Source organism: Panthera onca, chromosome A3, assembly GCF_046562875.1.
Source record: "Panthera onca isolate mPanOnc1 chromosome A3, mPanOnc1 haplotype 2, whole genome shotgun sequence".
NCBI classification, from domain to species: Eukaryota; Metazoa; Chordata; class Mammalia; order Carnivora; family Felidae; genus Panthera; species Panthera onca.
In genome coordinates, this window is record NC_138341.1 from 45,971,842 (window position 1) to 45,991,947 (window position 20,106).

Here is a 20,106-nt window from a genome sequence, read left to right on the forward strand (position 1 = left end):
CTTTGAAAGTGGTGATAGGGGTACCTGGGTGGCTCAGTCTGATTTCAGCTCAGGTCATGATCTCATGGTTCATGAGTTCAAGTCCTGCATCAGGCTCTCTGCTATCAGCACAGAGCCTACTTCAGATCCTCTGTCTCCCTCTCTCTCTACCCCTATCCCACCCATGCTCTCTCTCTCTCAAAAATAATAAATAGACATATTTTTAAAATTAGAACAGAAGTAATAAAATGGGATTAAAAACAGGAGGACTGGTTCAAACTCTGTTTTAAGAAATAGATCCCGGGAGGTTCCGGAAGATGGCGGCGTAGGAGGACGCGGGGCTCACAGCGCGTCCTGCCGATCACTTAGATTCCACCTACACCTGCCTAAAGAACCCAGAAAACCACCAGAGGATTAGCAGAAGGGAGTCTCCGGAGTCAAGCGCAGACTAGAGGCCCACGGAAGAGGGTAGGAAGGGCGGCGAGGCGGTGCGCGTCCACGGACTGGCGGGAGGGAGCCGGGGCGGAGGGGCGGCTCGCCGGCCAAGCAGAGCCCCCGAGTCTGGCTGGCAAAAGCGGAGGGGCCGGACGGACTGTGTTCCGACAGCAAGCGCGACTTAGCGTCTGGGAGGTCATAAGTTAACAGCTCTGCTCGGAAAGCGGGAAGGCTGGAGGACAAAGGGAGGGAGAGCTGCTGAGCCCCCGGGCGGCAGAGCTCAGCTTGGCGGGGAACAAAGGCGCCAGCGCCATCTCCCCCGCCCATCCCCCAGCCAAAATCCCAAAGGGAACCAGTTCCTGCCAGGGAACTTGCTCGCTCCGCGCAAACACCCAACTCTGTGCATCTGCGGAGCCAAACCTCCGGCAGCGGATCTGACTCCCTCCCGCTGCCACAGGGCTCCTCCTGAAGTGGATCACCTAAGGAGAAGCGAGCTAAGCCTGCCCCTCCAGCCCCCGTGCACCTTGCCTACCCACCCCAGCTAATACGCCAGATCCCCAGCAACACAAGCCTGGCAGTGTGCAAGTAGCCCAGACGGGACACGCCACCCCACAGTGAATCCTGCCCCTAGGAGAGGGGAAGAGAAGGCACACACCAGTCTGACTGTGGCCCCAGCAGTGGGCTGGGGGCAGACATCGGGTCGGACTGCGGCCCCGCCCACTAACTCCAGTTATACACCACAGCACAGGGGAAGTGCACTGCAGGTCCTCACCACGCCAGGGACTCTCCAAAATGACCAAACGGAAGAATTCCCCTCAGAAGAATCTCCAGGAAATAACAACAGCTAATGAACTGATCAAAAAGGATTTAAATAATATAACAGAAAGTGAATTTAGAATAATAGTCATAAAATTAATCGCTGGGCTTGAAAACAGTATACAGGACAGCAGAGAATCTCTTGCCACAAAGATCGAGGGACTAAGGAACAGTCACGAGGAGTTGAAAAACGCTTTAAACGAATTGCAAAACAAAATGGAATCCACGATGGCTCGGCTTGAAGAGGCAGAGGAGAGAATAGGTGAACTAGAAGATAAAGTTATGGAGAAAGAGGAAGCTGAAAGAAAGAGAGATAAAAAAATCCAGGAGTATGAGGGGAAAATTAGAGAACTAAGTGATACACTAAAAAAAAAATAATATACGCATAATTGGTATACCAGAGGAGGAAGAGAGAGGGAAGGGTGCTGAAGGGGTACTTGAACAAATTATAGCTGAGAACTTCCCTGAACTGGGGAAGGAAAAAGGCATTGAAATCCAAGAGGCACAGAGAACTCCCTTCAGACGTAACTTGAATCGATCTTCTGCACGACATATCATAGTGAAACTGGCAAAATACAAGGATAAAGAGAAAATTCTGAAAGCAGCAAGGGATAAACGTGCCCTCACATATAAAGGGAGACCTATAAGACTCGTGACTGATCTCTCCTTTGAAACTTGGCAGGCCAGAAAGGCTTGGCACGATATCTACAGTGTGCTAAACAGAAAAAATATGCAGCCGAGAATCCTTTATCCAGCAAGTCTGTCATTTAGAATAGAAGGAGAGATAAAGGTCTTCCCAAACAAACAAAAACTGAAGGAATTTGTCACCACGAAACCAGCCCTACAAGAGATCCTAAGGGGGATCCTGTGAGACAAAGTACCAGAGACATCACTACAAGCATAAAACATACAGACATCACAATGACTCTAAACCCATATCTTTCTATAATAACACTGAATGTAAATGGATTAAATGCGCCAACTAAAAGACATAGGGTATCAGAATGGATAAAAAAACAAGACCCATCTATTTGCTGTCTACAAGAGACTCATTTTAGATCTGAGGACACCTTTAGATTGAGAGTGAGGGGATGGAGAACTATCTATCATGCTCCTGGAAGCCAAAAGAAAGCTGGAGTAGCCATACTTATATCAGACAAACTAGACTTTAAATTAAAGGCTGTAACAAGAGATGAAGAAGGGCATTATATAATAATCACAGGGTCTATCCACCAGGAAGAGCTAACTATTATAAATGTCTATGCGCCAAATACCCGAGCCCCCAGATATATAAAACAATTACTCATAAACATAAGCAACCTTATTGATAAGAATGTGGTCATTGCAGGGGACTTTAACACCCCACTTACAGAAATGGATAGATCATCTAGACACACAGTCAGTAAAGAAACAAGGGCCCTGAATGATACATTGGATCAGATGGACTTGACAGATACATTTAGAACTCTGCATCCCAAAGCAACAGAATATACTTTCTTCTCGAGTGCACATGGAACATTCTCCAAGATAGATCATATACTGGGTCACAAAACAGCCCTTCAGAAGTTTACAAGAATTGAAATTATACCATGCATACTTTCAGACCACAATGCTATGAAGCTTGAAATCAACCACAGGAAAAAGTCTGGAAAACCTCCAAAAGCATGGAGGTTAAAGAACACCCTACTAACGAATGAGTGGGTCAACCAGACAATTAGAGAAGAAATTAAAACATATATGGAAACAAACGAAAATGAAAATACAACAATCCAAACGCTTTGGGATGCAGCGAAGGCAGTCCTGAGAGGAAAATACATTGCAATCCAGGCCTATCTCAAGAAACAAGAAAAATCCCAAATACAAAATCTAACAGCACACCTAAAGGAAATAGAAGCAGAACAGCAAAGGCAGCCTAAACCCAGCAGAAGAAGAGAAATAATAAAGATCAGAGCAGAAATAAACAATATAGAATCTAAAAAAACTGTAGAGCAGATCAACGAAACCAAGAGTTGGTTTTTTGAAAAAATAAACAAAATTGACAAACCTCTAGCCAGGCTTCTCAAAAAGAAAAGGGAGATGACCCAAATAGATAAAATCATGAATGAAAATGGAATGATTACAACCAATCCCTCAGAGATACAAACAATTATCAGGGAATACTATGAAAAATTATATGCCAGCAAATTGGACAACCTGGAAGAAATGGACAAATTTCTAAACACCCACACTCTTCCAAAACTCAATCAGGAGGAAATAGAAAGCTTGAACAGACCCATAACCAGCGAAGAAATTGAATCGGTTATCAAAAATCTCCCAACAAATAAGAGTCCAGGACCAGATGGCTTCCCAGGGGAGTTCTACCAGACATTTAAAGCAGAGATAATACCTATCCTTCTCAAGCTATTCCAAGAAATAGAAAGGGAAGGAAAACTTCCAGACTCATTCTATGAAGCCAGTATTACTTTGATTCCTAAACCAGACAGAGACCCAGTAAAAAAAGAGAACTACAGGCCAATATCCCTGATGAATATGGATGCAAAAATTCTTAATAAGATACTAGCAAATCGAATTCAACAGCATATAAAAAGAATTATTCACCATGATCAAGTGGGATTCATTCCTGGGATGCAGGGCTGGTTCAACATTCGCAAATCGATCAACGTGATACATCACATTAACAAAAAAAAAGAGAAGAACCATATGATCCTGTCAATCGATGCAGAAAAGGCCTTTGACAAAATCCAGCACCCTTTCTTAATAAAAACCCTTGAGAAAGTCGGGATAGAAGGAACATACTTAAAGATCATAAAGGCCATTTATGAAAAGCCCACAGCTAACATCATCCTCAACGGGGAAAAACTGAGAGCTTTTTCCCTGAGATCAGGAACATGACAGGGATGCCCACTGTCACCGCTGCTGTTTAATATAGTGCTGGAAGTTCTAGCATCAGCAATCAGACAACAAAAGGAAATCAAAGGCATCAAAATTGGCAAAGATGAAGTCAAGCTTTCGCTTTTTGCAGATGACATGATATTATACATGGACAATCCGATAGACTCCACCAAAAGTCTGCTAGAAGTGATACATGAATTCAGCAAAGTTGCAGGATACAAAATCAATGTACAGAAATCAGTTGCATTCTTATACACTAACAATGAAGCAACAGAAAGACAAATGAAGAAACTGATCCCATTCACAATTGCACCAAGAAGCATAAAATACCTAGGAATAAATCTAACCAAAGATGTAAAAGATCTATATGCTGAAAACTATAGAAAGCTTATGCAGGTAATTGAAGAAGATATAAAGAAATGGAAAGACATTCCCTGCTCATGGATTGGAAGAATAAATATTGTCAAAATGTCAATACTACCCAAAGCTATCTACACATTCAATGCAATCCCAATCAAAATTGCACCAGCATTCTTCTCGAAACTAGAACAAGCAATCCTAAAATTCATATGGAACCACAAAAGGCCCCGAATAGCCAAAGTAATTTTGAAGAAGACGACCAAAGCAGGAGGCATCACAATCCCAGACTTTAGCCTCTACTACAAAGCTGTCATCATCAAGACAGCATGGTATTGGCATAAAAACAGACACATAGACCAATGGAATAGAATAGAAACCCCAGAACTAGACCCACAAACGTATGGCCAACTCATCTTTGACAAAGCAGGAAAGAACATCCAATGGAAAAAAGACAGTCTCTTTAACAAATGGTGCTGGGAGAACTGGACAGCAACATGCAGAAGGTTGAAACTAGACCACTTTCTCACACCATTCACAAAAATAAACTCAAAATGGATAAAGGACCTGAATGTGAGACAGGAAACCATCAAAACTTTAGAGGAGAAAGCAGGAAAAGACCTCTCTGACCTCAGCCGTAGCAATCTCTTACTCGGCACATCCCCAAAGGCAAGGGAATTAAAAGCAAAAGTGAATTACTGGGACCTTATGAAGATAAAAAGCTTCTGCACAGCAAAGGAAACAACCAACAAAACTAAAAGGCAACCAACGGAATGGGAAAAGATATTTGCAAATGACACATCGGACAAAGGGCTAGTATCCAAAATCTATAAAGAGCTCATCAAACTCCACACCCGAAAAACAAATAACCCAGTGAAGAAATGGGCAGAAAACATGAATAGACACTTCTCTAAAGAAGACATCCGGATGGCCAACAGGCACATGAAAAGATGTTCAACGTCGCTCCTTATCAGGGAAATACAAATCAAAACCACACTCAGATACCACCTCACGCCAGTCAGAGTGGCCAAAATGAAGAAATCAGGAGACTATAGATGCTGGAGAGGATGTGGAGAAACAGGAACCCTCTTGCACTGTTGGTGGGAATGCAAATTGGTGCAGCCGCTCTGGAAAGCAGTGTGGAGGTTCCTCAGAAAATTAAAAATAGACCTACCCTATGACCCAGCAATAGCACTGCTAGGAATTTATCCAAGGGATACAGGAGTACTGATGCATAGGGGCACCTGTACCCCAATGTTTATAGCGGCACTCTCAACAATAGCCAAATTATGGAAAGAGCCTAAATGTCCATCAACTGATGAATGGATAAAGAAATTGTGGTTTATATACACAATGGAATACTACGTGGCAATGAGAAAAAATGAAATATGGCCTTTTGTAGCAACATGGATGGAACTGGAGAGTGTGATGCTAAGTGAAATAAGCCATATAGAGAAAGACAGATACCATATGGTTTCACTCTTATGTGGATCCTGAGAAACATAACAGAAACCCATGGGGGAGGGGAAGGAAAAAAAAAAAAAAGAGGTTAGAGTGGGAGAGAGCCAAAGCATTAGAGACTGTTAAAAACTGAGAACAAACTGAGGGTTGATGGGGGGTGGGAGGGAGGGCAGGGTGGGTGATGGGTATTGAGGAGGGCACCTTTTGGGATGAGCACTGGGTGTTGTATGGAAACCAATTTGACAGTAAATTTCATATATTAAAAAATAAAAAAAAAATAAATAAAAAAAAAAAAAAAAAAAAAAAAAGAAATAGATCCCATGTCCGCTCTCAAATTTCACACTGCCCAGACATTCCCCACCCCCCAAGTCCCTAATTCTATGAAGGGATAAAACAAGCCGCATGACAGATTGGAATACATACTTGCATTGCCTATAAATCACCAATAATCTTGGGGAAACAAGCAATAAAAATATAAAAGATCTAAATTAAAACTGCAAATAATATGAGTGAATAATTAGTCATAAAGGAAATACCAGAAGGTCTAAAGTCAATTAAAGAGATATTTTACTTTTTTGGTTATTGGAGAAATACAAACTAACACTGAGATACCACTTCAATTTTATATTGGGGGAAAATATGACAGTTAACTTCTGGGGCAGTGGTAGAGAAACAGAAATACTCTTAAAATGCTGGTAGGATTGTTAATGAGTATGGCTAATTTGTAAAACAATCTTTCTTCCTAAATAACAAAACACAGTGTTTTCAATTTTGTCCTATCAGTTTAGACCAAAGAGACTTTAACGTTGACACACAGAGGTATTTACCAGGTATTTGTCTCGGACCCATTCTAAATAGAGTTGAAGTTAACCCTGGTGTCCATCATCTGAGAAACAGAATGTGCATTTTGACTAGTTTAGATTTATGATATAAGTGGGATAATATAGTACTTGTTCTTCTGTGTCTGGCTTATTTCACTTAGCATAACATCCTCCAACTATACACACACACACACACACACACACACACACACACACACAACCACATGTGCTTTATTCATTCGTTTGTGGACACTTAGGTTGTTTCCATGTCTTTGCTATTGTAAATTATGCTGCAATGAACATGGAAACATTAAATATGTGAGGATCTTTATAGTTAATCAGACCTTAATAAAAGTGGGAAACACCTGTCCTTGAGTGTCACAGCAACTAAATAAATCCACATTAAACAATATGTAGAGTGAAAAACAGGAAACAGAATGAGACATACAGCACAACACCAACACTACACTAAAGTGTATGTACACTTAAAATAATACTAAATACAGAATTTCCATGGATTAAAAATATGTGCATAGATGAAGAAAATGGGTCTGTATAAGAAAAATGGTGAGGTTAGAAATAGGACTGCATGTTCAGGATGAATGAGAAAAATTGATAAATAATGATAGCATGTCATTCAATAAGGATGATGGCTAGCACAATTCCCAGTCCCTGGAATCCTTTAGACAAACAATAAAAAGCAAACCACAAAATGTCATCAGAAGCAAGGGGGAAATGTCCAACACAGTACTTAACACATAGTTGTTTGTTCAATGATTGCTTCTTCAATTGAATAAATAATTTGTGAATGAGCAAATAAAAATGAACGAATAATATGTGGTTTATGTGCTATGAGGTTTATTATATTAGATAGAAAGTAGGTATAAAAATAGAATGTGAGCAAAGAACACTTTTTTCCCCCTACATAATCTGAGTAGATGTGTGTTACAATGATTGATAATTGGTTTGGACTAGGACGTAGTTATGATTATTTATGAAATTGAAGGAAACATGCAGAATTGATTCAGATGATGCCAATTGTGCTGAAAAAGCATGATGGTGGTTAGAATTAAATTCATTACAGTAGTTTCTGACCACTGCAGGGGACCTTAGGTCTAATCATAAGAAAAGGAGACTATGATCAATTTAGAAATCTCTCTAAGGCAAACATATTTCAGTGGGAAATACATTTTCCTATCCACAATGTTTAGTTCAGCATAATTAACATGAATAATTCAGGACAATTTCCTGATACTTATTATATTTGAGAGCTTAGCTGGATCCTAACTGCCCTCCAAATGTAGTCAGAATGTAAATTTCTCAGGAAAGAGTGGGAAGTAGGTAGTTTGATTAAAATGTAATATGTATTTAGAATTAACAATATTCAGGGTCTCAACAAAATGACCTTAACAGTATTATTTTACAGAAATACATTTGCATAATTGTTGCAATGACATCTCCCTCTTTTCCCAGTTCTTCCCCCACATTTCCTTACATATTAAATTTCTCCTTTGATCTATAGGCTTTCATGGAAAGGAACATAGCTTATTTTATAGTTCATTTTAAGTTGAATGCCAGCTAAATGAGGGAGTGTGGTTTTAGCTCTGCTTTTCTAAAAATGAGAACATTTAATCAGTTATTTGTACCGGGTCATGTTTGCTATATTCATTTCATTGTACCAGACACCTCTGTGAATGTCCAAGTTAGTTCCCTCTTACTGTATGTAAAACTCAAAAAGAGGTATTAGGGTACAAGATGGGTTATAAAGAATGAAATTTACATAGTTAACTAGGATTTTTTTCAAGCTCTCTGAATCAATTTGAAATATTTTCAGTATGCAACAAAATATCTGAATAGAAAGTCTTGACAACCAATAAATGGGAGAACCACAACTAAGTGCTTTCCCTGATTTAAGGGATGAAGAGATTTCTTCCACTGGCTTCATATTTTGTGTGGCAACAGTTGAGCATTGCCCTGCTCTCAGAGAATTTGTTTTGATCTGGTCTTGGGGATCCAGAGAGGAGTCTGGGTCTGTTTTTGAGGGTAAACATTTCAGATGGAAACCATAGGGTAAAACAGAAAGGGAGAGGGGTCACAGGCAAGAGTATCAGCTGCCATTCATGATCAGCCAAAAAGAGGATACTTTTTAATCTCATTAATACTACAGTTAAAAGTTGTTCTTAACTATTATATTTGCACTTCCCTGATATATTAGGAATTGTTTATACTTTTGGATATAAAATTAGCTAGTTACATTTTCCACCTAGAGCATTCATTGTCTATATTTGGTCTTCTTTATGTGAAGCTCATCTTTTCCTTATTAATTTGGGAGAATTATTTGTATACGATGATTACCATTAATTATTCTCATATATAATAAAAACATGTTTCTCAGTTTATATTTTATCTTTTTCATCATAGTGTTTTCTAAAAAGATTGTATATATTTTGAGGTTTATATAAAAATACTTATAGTTCTCTTTATGGCATTAGTCCATACTTACTCCTGGAAGCTCTGTGGTTTCATTTTTCATCAATAAATATCTCATTTGTCTGTAGTAAGTTATTAGTTAGGGATTTAACTGACTTGAAGTATAATTTTATCATACAAGGTTTTAAAAGAAATTTTTGTAATAATTTTATATTTATAGAACAAAAATGCAAAGGTGGTGCGAAAATTTCTCATCATATCCTTTGTCCAGTTTTCCTTAGTGTTGAACATCGTATAGAACGATTAGTATATTTGACAAAATTAACAAATTAACATTGGCACAATACTATTAACTAAGTTATAGATTGTTGAGGCCTCTTTGGCTCCATTTTTATACTTTTTATTCTCTTTTATATGTCTGTCTACTTCTATGTCAACACTAACGTTTACATCATTATTAATTTATAAATCATTTTATTGTCTTATGGAGCAAAGCCAAATTATTCTTTTTAACAAATTTTGCTTATTCTGGATAACTTGTTTACTCTTCCAAATGGACTTTCCAAATAGAGAGTAAGATTTAAGAAAATGTAATACGGAACTTTAATTTCTTCCCTAAAGTTTAATTTGTGGAGGATTAGTATCTTTAAATTGTTTTCTTAATACATATACTTTGAACCTCTTGGTACATTCCCCCTGCTTCTCTTCATAGGTGTGAGGGCTTCTCTTCTCTTTGCTGAAATCCAGTCCTTCTTGCTCTACTATTTTGTGGAGGAAATGCCCCTGGTCTCTCTTCCTGTAGTCTGCAATTAGCAGACTCAACTCTATATCCACCAGAAGACTTCTTAAATCTCTGCTGTTGCTCCCATTCATTGTGAAGGGTTTTAGTGAGTGTCTCTGATGTTACCTCTGGACCTTTCTATATTAAGTAGGATACAATCAGGTCCAAGAAACAAAACTATGGAAAATAGTCTCTCTTGTTTACTTTATAAGAAGTCTCAAAATAGGCGATTCCATAATATCATCAAAAACACAGACTCCTAATTTACACCTTTCTTTACTACTGTCCTCAGGGTGTTTGTACCTGTGCTTACCCCTTCATGGTCCAATACAGATGTTGCAGTTTCAGGCAGTATGTTCTCACACAGTATCCCAAGCAGGAAGAAAGGGAGTATTTAGAGAGAAGTCTCTCATTTTTTTCTCATTGATCAGAACTTGGTCGTATAGGCATTCCACACTAACTGGAAAAGATTGAGGAAAACATTCCTGGAACAGGGACTGTATTCACCATGATTAGCTTAGACCAACCAAGGGAACAATAAGAGTTTGTTAACAAGTAACAACAGTAAGCAATAGATGTAGGATAAATAATCACTGACACTATTAGTATCTCTGAGCTAGAATATATATACATATATATGTATATGTATATGTGTATTTATATATATATATATATACACACATATATATATATACATACACACATATATACATATATATGTGTGTATATATATATATGTGTATATGTATGTATGTATATATATATATATATATATATATATATATATATATATATATATAAATCTTAATGACCACTCTCTACAACAGAATGAGAAACTGACTTATGATACAGAGTACCTATTCCATTTCTCTTTTTGCTCCTAGCTGATTCTAATGACATCTCACTTAGGGACTCTATTTCAACCTAGGCCCAATTGTCAGCATGAAATATCTTCTTCTGATACTAACTTAAAGTTCTTTGGAACATTTAAATTGTGATGAATTATATTTTTATGTGCTCACTTTTCCATTGCTACAGATGACTAAAAGGATAAGATTTTTCATAATAGCAGTGCTATAACCACAACTTTTACAACAATCAAGCTTTAAAATAAACTATCAGTTTACATTCTAAGTATTTTTTACTGATATGAGGACTGCATACTTAGACTCTATCCCTTTTCATTTTGGGAGGTGCCACCAGTTCCATTACGAAAAGCAGAGAGAAAAGCATGGGAGCATAGCTTGCTTCCTTTTGCCCCTTCTGTCTGAGAAGTTACTCATTTATTACTGACAAAGGTTAGGTTTTAAGAAATGGCTCAGTGTGAGGTTCAACTGCACATCTTCTAAACAAATTCCCCAATTAGGCAAAATTGCTGACCCAATCACAGGCAAACCCAATCCTGTATGGCTCAAGTGGGACACTGCATATGAGAAGAAGAGCCCACTGATGGAAAAGTAAATTAGAAAATGGTCTTCAGTAGGCAGTGTGATCCCAAAAGGAAGGAGGCAAAAGCTGACCCAAGTATCTCCATTTATTAGTATCAAATATGCCAAGGAAACCACCTCCTTTCCCTGGAGTAGAAAGAATACCCAGGCATGGTAAGGGCAGGAAATATACAAATTGAGTTTGGTTATTCAAAAGGGGAACATTAAATTATGGGGAAAGGATTTTCCCTCCAAAATTTTATATTTCAGAATTAAATTCTATAGTTCCTCCCTCTGAGTGGTACACTTCCATAAAGCTGCTGTTTCAAAAGTCAGGAATATTATGTACATATTACACACTCATACACACACAACTTGTGTGGCTATTAATTTAATGAAGACATCACAGCACCACTAATATGGCCTTTGAAATTATCTACTCCAAACCCTAAAGTTTACATAACTTAGGGCCCAAGAACTTACCTGTCCATCTCCACCCCTGGCCTTCAGATTGATTTGCCAATTAGTGCAAAACTTGGACCAGGACCCGTGGTAATCATCCCCCAGGGTAGTGCTGTCCTCACTACAGAATTCAGTGTTTCTTATAACTATTAACAATGAATATCATTGATAAATATGGTCATATATTTATCTGTACTTTGTTTTGTATTGTCCTATGAGAAAGACCTGGCATGTATCAGATGAACACCAGTACTGTTCTCCAGGACTGTGAAAACTACCTAAAGAAGGGTTTTTACCACAATTCTGCTTAAAATTGTCTAACCATAGGAAATAAGAAAGTAAACTACTATTAGATAAGCCTGTTTACTACAAAAGTGATTTTAACTAAAGCAATCCCACACTTTTAAGAAATATCTGGCACTATTAGATAAGCCTGTTTACTACAAAGGTGATTTTAACTAAAGTAATCCCACACTTTTAAGAAATATCTAGTAGTATGTCTAATACTGCTACAATTTGCTGAACTATGATTGATCAAAGCAGTTAGGGCAATGATATAGAAGCCCACAATTCTAATTCAGCAATCTTGGAAATCAATGAGACCACAGGAAACAATTCCTTGTTTTGCAAATAAGCTGGAACAGAACAAGCCAGGGGAAGCAGACCCCAGCTTCTGAAGACATGAACAAGAAAGAACTCTTGGCAAAAGGCTCTAGGCTAGTCATAGTTTATGGCTGCTGTGGTGTTCATGCTGCTAATTCCAAGAATTCTTTAGGAATTTACAATAAAAACATAAGTGAACTGAGAGTCTAGAAACAGAAAGTCTCTCTCTTAAAGAAATAACAAGATATACTCCATCTTGAGCTTGTGTTGATGCCCCTTCTTGCCCCTTTGCCCCTGCACCTCCAGTAAAATAGGGTTGATCTAAACAAGCCTTATTGACAGAATGACTAACTGGTACCTATTCTTCTCAGCTCCTATCCCCTATCTTCTAGCTTCCCTTACCACATTGCCTAATTCCAAGGAGCATGATCTTCATCAAGATTCTGGACTGAATGCCTATCTCTTGCCTTTTTAGCATTACACTCAGATCCCCAGAGCCAACATGTATCTTACCAAACATTCACACAGAACATATATGCCCCAGATAGCATGTTTGTAAATGCAAGTAACATAAACATAAACATAAAACAGAGTGTCCTTAGCTCACATAAACACATGTTGAGACAGGAGGCAGATTTTAGAACTAGGTGTTTTATGGACTGAAGCACATCTTTAAGGACTCAGGTTTTTGGTGTCTCTCACCACTCTGCTGTTCTGCTTCTTGTGGTTCTTGCTTACGAGTGAGGAAGAACTGTCCCTAAAGATTACACTCAACTTCTCCTAAGTCATTGGCCAGAATTCAGTCATACACCCATTCCCAAATCAACACCTGTAGACGACCTGTAGACTAGGATTTCTCAACCATGACACTATTGACATTTGGGACTAGATAATTCTTTTTTATAGGGAACCGCCTTACACACGATAGAAGGATTAACAGTATCCCTGGATGCCACCCAATGAATGTCATACTTATGTCCCCAATGTGACAACACATCTCTAGACTTGCCAAATATCCCTGAAGGACAAAACTGTCCCTAGTTGAGAACTACAGCTTTAGACTATTAAAGTTCAATCCAAAAACTAAAGATGAGTTGAACTTCCATTGCAGCACCCAGTTCCATGAGAGGGAGATAGCTACTTTATCCAAAGCAAGATTCTTTTAGCATAAAATAGATGAGAGTGCTGACATGTGGGTAATCCACAATGTCAACAATGTGTTTAAATTAAGTCTTGCTTTAATAATGCTGATGATCAATCCAGGATCATCTTGATACTGCTCAGTTATTTCCTATCCATTGTCTTACTGGCTGTCAAAGAGAAATGTCTATAATGTCTTTCCCAGATAGAAAGAAGGAATCTTTGATATAGAGGGAAGCCTTTCTCTTTATGAAAGATCTGATTTCTGCCATTGGCCATAACTTCTCAGTTGGACTACAGCCTACAGCTCCTCCTTCCCAAACAAATTAAGCAGTTGTCAGTTATCTGCATTAACACATCACTGTTAGCATTTGAGGTCTGTCAACAGCTTCAGGATTTCCAGAATATTTGGGGTGAGTTTGGAACATGGATAAATATTGCACCTTTTGAACAAAGTGAGTCAATTGGCACTTGAACTGACCTCTCCTTTTGTGTATCTATCTGACCAAATATCCAGTAGCAGGATCTGTCTTACAGTCATTGTGAATCTTTTGCTCTGGCCCTCATTTAGGCTCCCCTCTCCTCGGGAACTCATAAATACAGAAGATGTCCTCTAAATTGCTTTACCATAAAGATGACAAGTAGAAGGTACATGCTAATTATTTTGGTGGGTACTGGAACACAGCTCAGGATAAACCCCACTCGCAGTTTGTGGAGTATTATTACATGCTGGCATTAATCACTTTCTTTTGTGAGCCTTTCCCAGGGACTGGACTGAATGCCTGGGCACAGATTTCTGTTTTAATGTTAGCAGATGCAGGTACCAAACTGCTTTCCTCTGGACTTATTGTCACTTGAATCACACAGTGATGATACTATTATTTTAAACCAAGACATAGTCTCCAATAAAAAACATTTTGACATGACTTAAATTTTTAGCTGAAATGGACACCATTAAAGTTACAAATGGAGTTACAAATTTGTGCACTCATTCACTCATTCATCACACATGTATTTAGTAGGCACTATGTAAGTTCCTAAGGGTATACTGATGATTAAAGCATCCTACTAGAAAAATGAGGTATCATGATGTTTTCTATAGAAATCAGCCCCTTGGCAGTCAGGGAAATTTTAAAACAATGACAAAAATGATAAATCTGTTGCATGCCAGCAGGGTGGGATACATGGAGAGGGTGCCATTGGTTGGGCATGGGCAGCTGAAGCCAAGTTGAGAAGGGTTCTGGGTTCTCATTTCACTTCATTTGCTAGAGATGAAAAGACATTAGCAGGGTGAAGAAAACTTGGTTTCTTCCTTTAACTTTTCCCTCTCATTACATAAGTAATTTCAGCAAAAGAATGTATGTACATGTATATACATGTGTGCATTTTGCTTTTTCATTTGCATAAATATTTTTCAGAAGTTAAGGTAATTTTAGAAAAGGGTTTTTTTGAGAAGACTTTCAATATTATTTCATAGAAGCAACTGCTATAACTGCAAAGAATTTTTTTTATTTTTTTTAATGTTTATTTATGTTTGAGAGAGAGAGACAGAGTGTGAGCAGGGGAGGGGCAGAGAGAAAGGGAGACACAGAATCTGAAGCAGGCTCCAGGCTCTGAGCTGTCAGCACAGAGCCCGACGTGGGGCTCGAACTCACCAACCACAAGATCATGACCGAGCCAAAGTCAGGGGTTTAACCAACTAAGCCACCCAGGCACCCCTGCAAAGAAAATATTTTTGATGGGAAAAAAATGTAACTGACCAAGATAAATAAGCTTATAATCATACAAAAAATGCAAAGTATGGCAGCTCTATTGACTTTCAGGTGCCTAGAGAACTCATAAGAGATTAGTAAGTCTAATATCAATGCAGATCCTAGTTTTCAGTTCCTCATATCACATATCAGGTTGATGAGAGATGCCCAGATGTTTCAGGTCCTTATTAAAATTAAGGTGGCTTAGTGTGCTTTAAAACATGCTATTTTGCCCCCACTCCCATTTCATCTGGGCTTGACAACTGAGGTGTTGTTGTTGTTGTTTTTTTAATACTTAGAATAAATGGCCAAATACTTATGTATTTCCATCAATTTTTATAATTAGCCTGGCTTTTTCCCTCCGAGCTTAGTTGGAAAAATAACAAAGGATGAGCAGTTTGTGTATCATTAATCTGTATCCTCATTAACTAAAGTAAGATCTTTAGACAACAGGAAGAGATTGGGCTAATGATGGTTTCTGGCTGTTTGGTTGTTTATCACTCTTTCTGTCATTTTTCACCCTCTACATCCCTTTGATTGAGCCAATTGTGAATATAAGCAATCAATAAAGCTCCAGGTGCCATGATTTGGCACTTCTTTTGCATATATTATGTGAAATGGGGGAAATGAAACTGTAGTATAGTTAATCAATAAAAAGTTCAAGAAAAAAGAAACACAACACAACCTCTGAAATTTCCCAAGCCAACATTATGCAGCTATATTTTGTGGGTACGTATCTATATAGAATTATGCCTAGAACATTATTTTGGGAGAACAAATATGTAATATGAATGCAGAAAAGGTCTACTTTAGCCACATACAAATTATATATCCCGATATATATTCCGTTAGCATAAATTTCATTTATAAATCATGTGCACATGCATATTTTTAGCAATTGACAAGTTCTGAAGAGTTTCAAGAGATCTTATTCTTTTTCACATACGAATGAGGAAAAATATTAACATTTATTTTGGTACCTAGGATATCAATCAGACAGTAAGCATTTGCTATGTATGTTATCCACTAACTTACATGCAATAAAAAATAATTTCCCTGTATGATTCCTCTCCAAGTTAAAAAAAATGGATTGCAAAAGAAATCTGAACCATTATACCTGTGCAAGTCTGTTAGAAAACATACCAAATTATTAAATATCTTGAAAATGAGTTTTTAAACTTTACTTTTAATAAAAGTTACATATATTTAAGTTGTGTAACATTTCACTTATAGTAAAATGATGACTGCTATCAAGCTAATTAACATATCTTTCTCCTCAGTTACTTTTTTTCAATGAGAGCGCATGAAATCTACTCTCTTACCGAATCTCCATACCCAATACAGTATTATTCATTACCATGCTATACATTATATCTCTAAACCTATTCATCCTATATAACTACAAATTTCTGTCCTTTGACCAATATGCCTCCATTTTCCCCAACTTCCCACTCCTGGTTGCCACCATTCTGTTCTACCTCTATGCATTCGGCTTTTTTTAGATGCTGTATAGTAGTCCCCCCTTATCTGCAGCTTCACTTTCCAAAGTTTCAGTTACCCCCAAACAACCACAGTTCAGAAGCATATGATTCTCCCTCTGACTTATTGTCAGAAGGTCAATAGTAGCCTAGTGGCATGTCACAATGCCTGTGTCATTCACTTCAACTCATCATGTAGTCATTTTATCATCTCACATCATCACAAGAAGAACGAGTACAAAAAGATATTTTGAGAGAGAGACCCCATAGTCATATACTTTTACTACAGTATAAATTGTTAATAATTATCCCATTTTGTTATTATTGTTGTTAATCTCTTACTGTGCTTAATTTATAAATTAAACTTTATCATAGGTATGCATATAGAGGAAAAAACATATATATAGAGTTCAGTACTATCCATGGTATCGCACATCCACTAGAGGTCTTGGAACATATCCCCTACCAATAAGGGAACTACTGTAACAGCCAGTCCCAATTTATGATGATTCAGCTTAACATTTTTTTGACTTTATCATGGTGTGAGAGTGATACACATTCAGTACAAACTGTATTTTGAGTTTTGAATTTTTATCTATCCAGGCTAGTGATATACGATACAATACTCTCTCCTGATATTGGGCAGCGACAGTGAGCTACAAATCCCAGTCAGCCACACAACCATGAGGGTCAACAACAACACACTTGCAACCATTCTGTATGACCATTCCGTTTTTCACTTTCAGCACAGTATTTCAGCACAACAAATTACATGAGATATTCAATACTTTGTTATAAAATAGGCTTGTGTTAGATGATTTTGCCTAACTCTAGGCTAATGTAAAGCTACTGAGCACATTTAAGGAAGGTTAGGCTGAGCCATGATGTTCAGTAAGTTAGGTATAGTAAATACATTTTTGACTTTCATTATTTTCTACTTAGGATGGGTTTATTGGGATGTAACCCCATTGTAAATTGGGGAAAATCTGTATAAGTGAGATAATGCATTTTTTTTTTCTTTCTGCCTGGCTTATTTCACTTAGCATAAAATCTTTCAGGTTCATCCATGTTACAGATGGTAAACATATACAATGGAATAATATTCAACTTTAAAAAATAAAATGAATTTTCTTAATTCCAAGTATAACACATTATAAAGGTATTTTAAATGAATGCTAATAAATAATAAACCAATTAAAGAAAATCACCAAGCTTATATAGTGTTTGGTCAACATAAACATCTCTTAACCTACAGTGATTAAATTTTTGAGCTCAGCAACTAAAAGATGCATCCTTGGTTTTATGAGCTCTGAGTTTCAAATGCTTACCAATTATTCAATCAGAATTCTTTCATTTGTAAATAAACCCTTTAGACCCAGAAAGGAAGAAATTATTTTGGTCTCTGAAGTCAATTAAAAGCCTGAAATCTATAACTACATTATGACACAGTCTGGAATATAGAACTTAGAGTCAGGGAGGTTGAGTGTTGGAAGTGCTTCCTAATGTGGACACTCTACATTATCACTGGAACTGCTGTGGCTCTTTGTACCTCTTCATCCTACAGAGTAGAGAGTTCAGTTTGAGAAATGGTGTCATTGCTATGGATTTTTCATACCTGGTCCTGTTATTAAACTTGAAGAGCCCACCTGAGACTTGCTCTTGAGTAGTGACTTTGTCACCGTAGCTATGTGAATGACAAGGATAATAGAAAGACACTGAGAAAGCAGATGTTGTTACACTGTCCTTGCTGCGTGACTTGGAAGCAGGAAGGAAAACAACCGAATAGCAGTATCCACTGAGCAGCTGGGGTTGATCTTGATTGTGCCCAAGAATCATTGGCTGATGCTTCTCTTTGCTGCAGTATATTTGTGACAGAACAAGTCCAAGCAGCCTGCTTCCCAGTCAGTTCTGATTTAAAGGGTTCGGTGGACTGTGGTCCAGAGTTCTGTTTCCTATTTCTTATTGAACACCAAATGTAGACTTGCAAAGATTGTATAAGAGTCTTTTAATCATGTGCCTTCTCCTTCCTTCCTTGCTTCTTCCCTACCTCCCTATCTTTTTCTTTCCTTTGTTCTACATTCAAATTATGAACAACTATTATGGATTAGACACTGTAGAAATACTAGGGATTCAGAGGTGAATAAAATAAAGCCCCTGCTCACGTGGAGCCAGTGAGAGGAAATAAAGGATGTAACAAACAAATATAACATATATATATATGTGTTATATATATATATATATATATATATTCTATATATATATGTATATGTATATATATGCATATGTATATGTATATGTATATGTATATGTATATGTATATGTATATGTATATGTATGTAGTGATATTCACTAAGGAGAAAAATAAAGAAGATGAGGAAATAGAAAGTTTATTTTAGATGAAATTGTTGTATGGGGTTCCTAGGCTTGCTATAACAAATTACCACAAACTTGGTGGCTTAAAATTACATAAATGTATTTTTTACAGCTCTGGAGGTCACAAATCCTACATCAAAGTGTTCCCAGGGCTGTATTCCCTATCAAGGCTCTAGGGGAGAATCTTTCCTTGTCTCATCCAGTTTCTGGTGACTCCATATGTTCCATGCTTGTTTTTGCATAACTCCAATCTTTATCTCCATCTTCCCGTGGCCTTCTCCTCTTCCTCCTGTATTCTCCTCTTCTATTTCTCAAAAGGACATTTGCCATTGGACCCACCTAAGTAATCCAGAATGATCTCATCTTTAAATCTTTATCTTAATTACATCTGCAAAGGTACTTTTTCCAAATAAGTTCACATTCACAGTTTCTAAGGGGGATTAAGCTGTAGATATATCTTTTGGTGGTGCCAACATTCAGTCCACTGCAGTGGTCAAGAAAGGCACAGCTGATAAGTTGGTCAAGGAACTCACTTTCAGAAGAGACCAGGATAAAGTGAAGAAATTAGCTAAAATGAAAATATTATGAAATAGAAAATATATAAATCTCACTGTTCATTCAAAGTGGAATTTATATCTTCACAAATGTTTGAAAACATCTCTGAAATACTCTAAAAGGAGTTCTATACTCTCTTTTCACTCTCACTTTGTAAACATAAGAGATTACTGTTCAACATTCATCTACAAATACTTTTATGCTAGTTTCTACAATTCCTCTTGGGTTACTACCACTAGTATATCAGGGACCTGTCTGAAGTGTTAACAACTCCAGCTGTAGGGGCCAGGAGCAAATGAAAGTACTGGAAGCTTCTTGAATTTTAATTACAGATTCTCACTGTGA

The 20,106-nt window shown here is 37.6% G+C and overlaps 1 long non-coding RNA gene across 1 annotated transcript in view; it reads right to left on the reverse strand.

Annotated features, from left to right (window-relative positions):
* Positions 1-18,251, reverse strand: part of LOC132687720 (uncharacterized) — a 154,522-nt gene extending 136,271 nt beyond the window's left edge. The window contains exons 1-2 of the long non-coding RNA XR_009614238.1: positions 18,162-18,251; positions 10,286-10,432 (exon numbers count right to left, since the gene is read on the reverse strand). This is a non-coding gene — a long non-coding RNA (uncharacterized LOC132687720). The remainder of the gene's footprint in view (positions 1-10,285; positions 10,433-18,161) is intronic.
* Between the last annotated feature and the right edge of the window lie 1,855 nt (positions 18,252-20,106).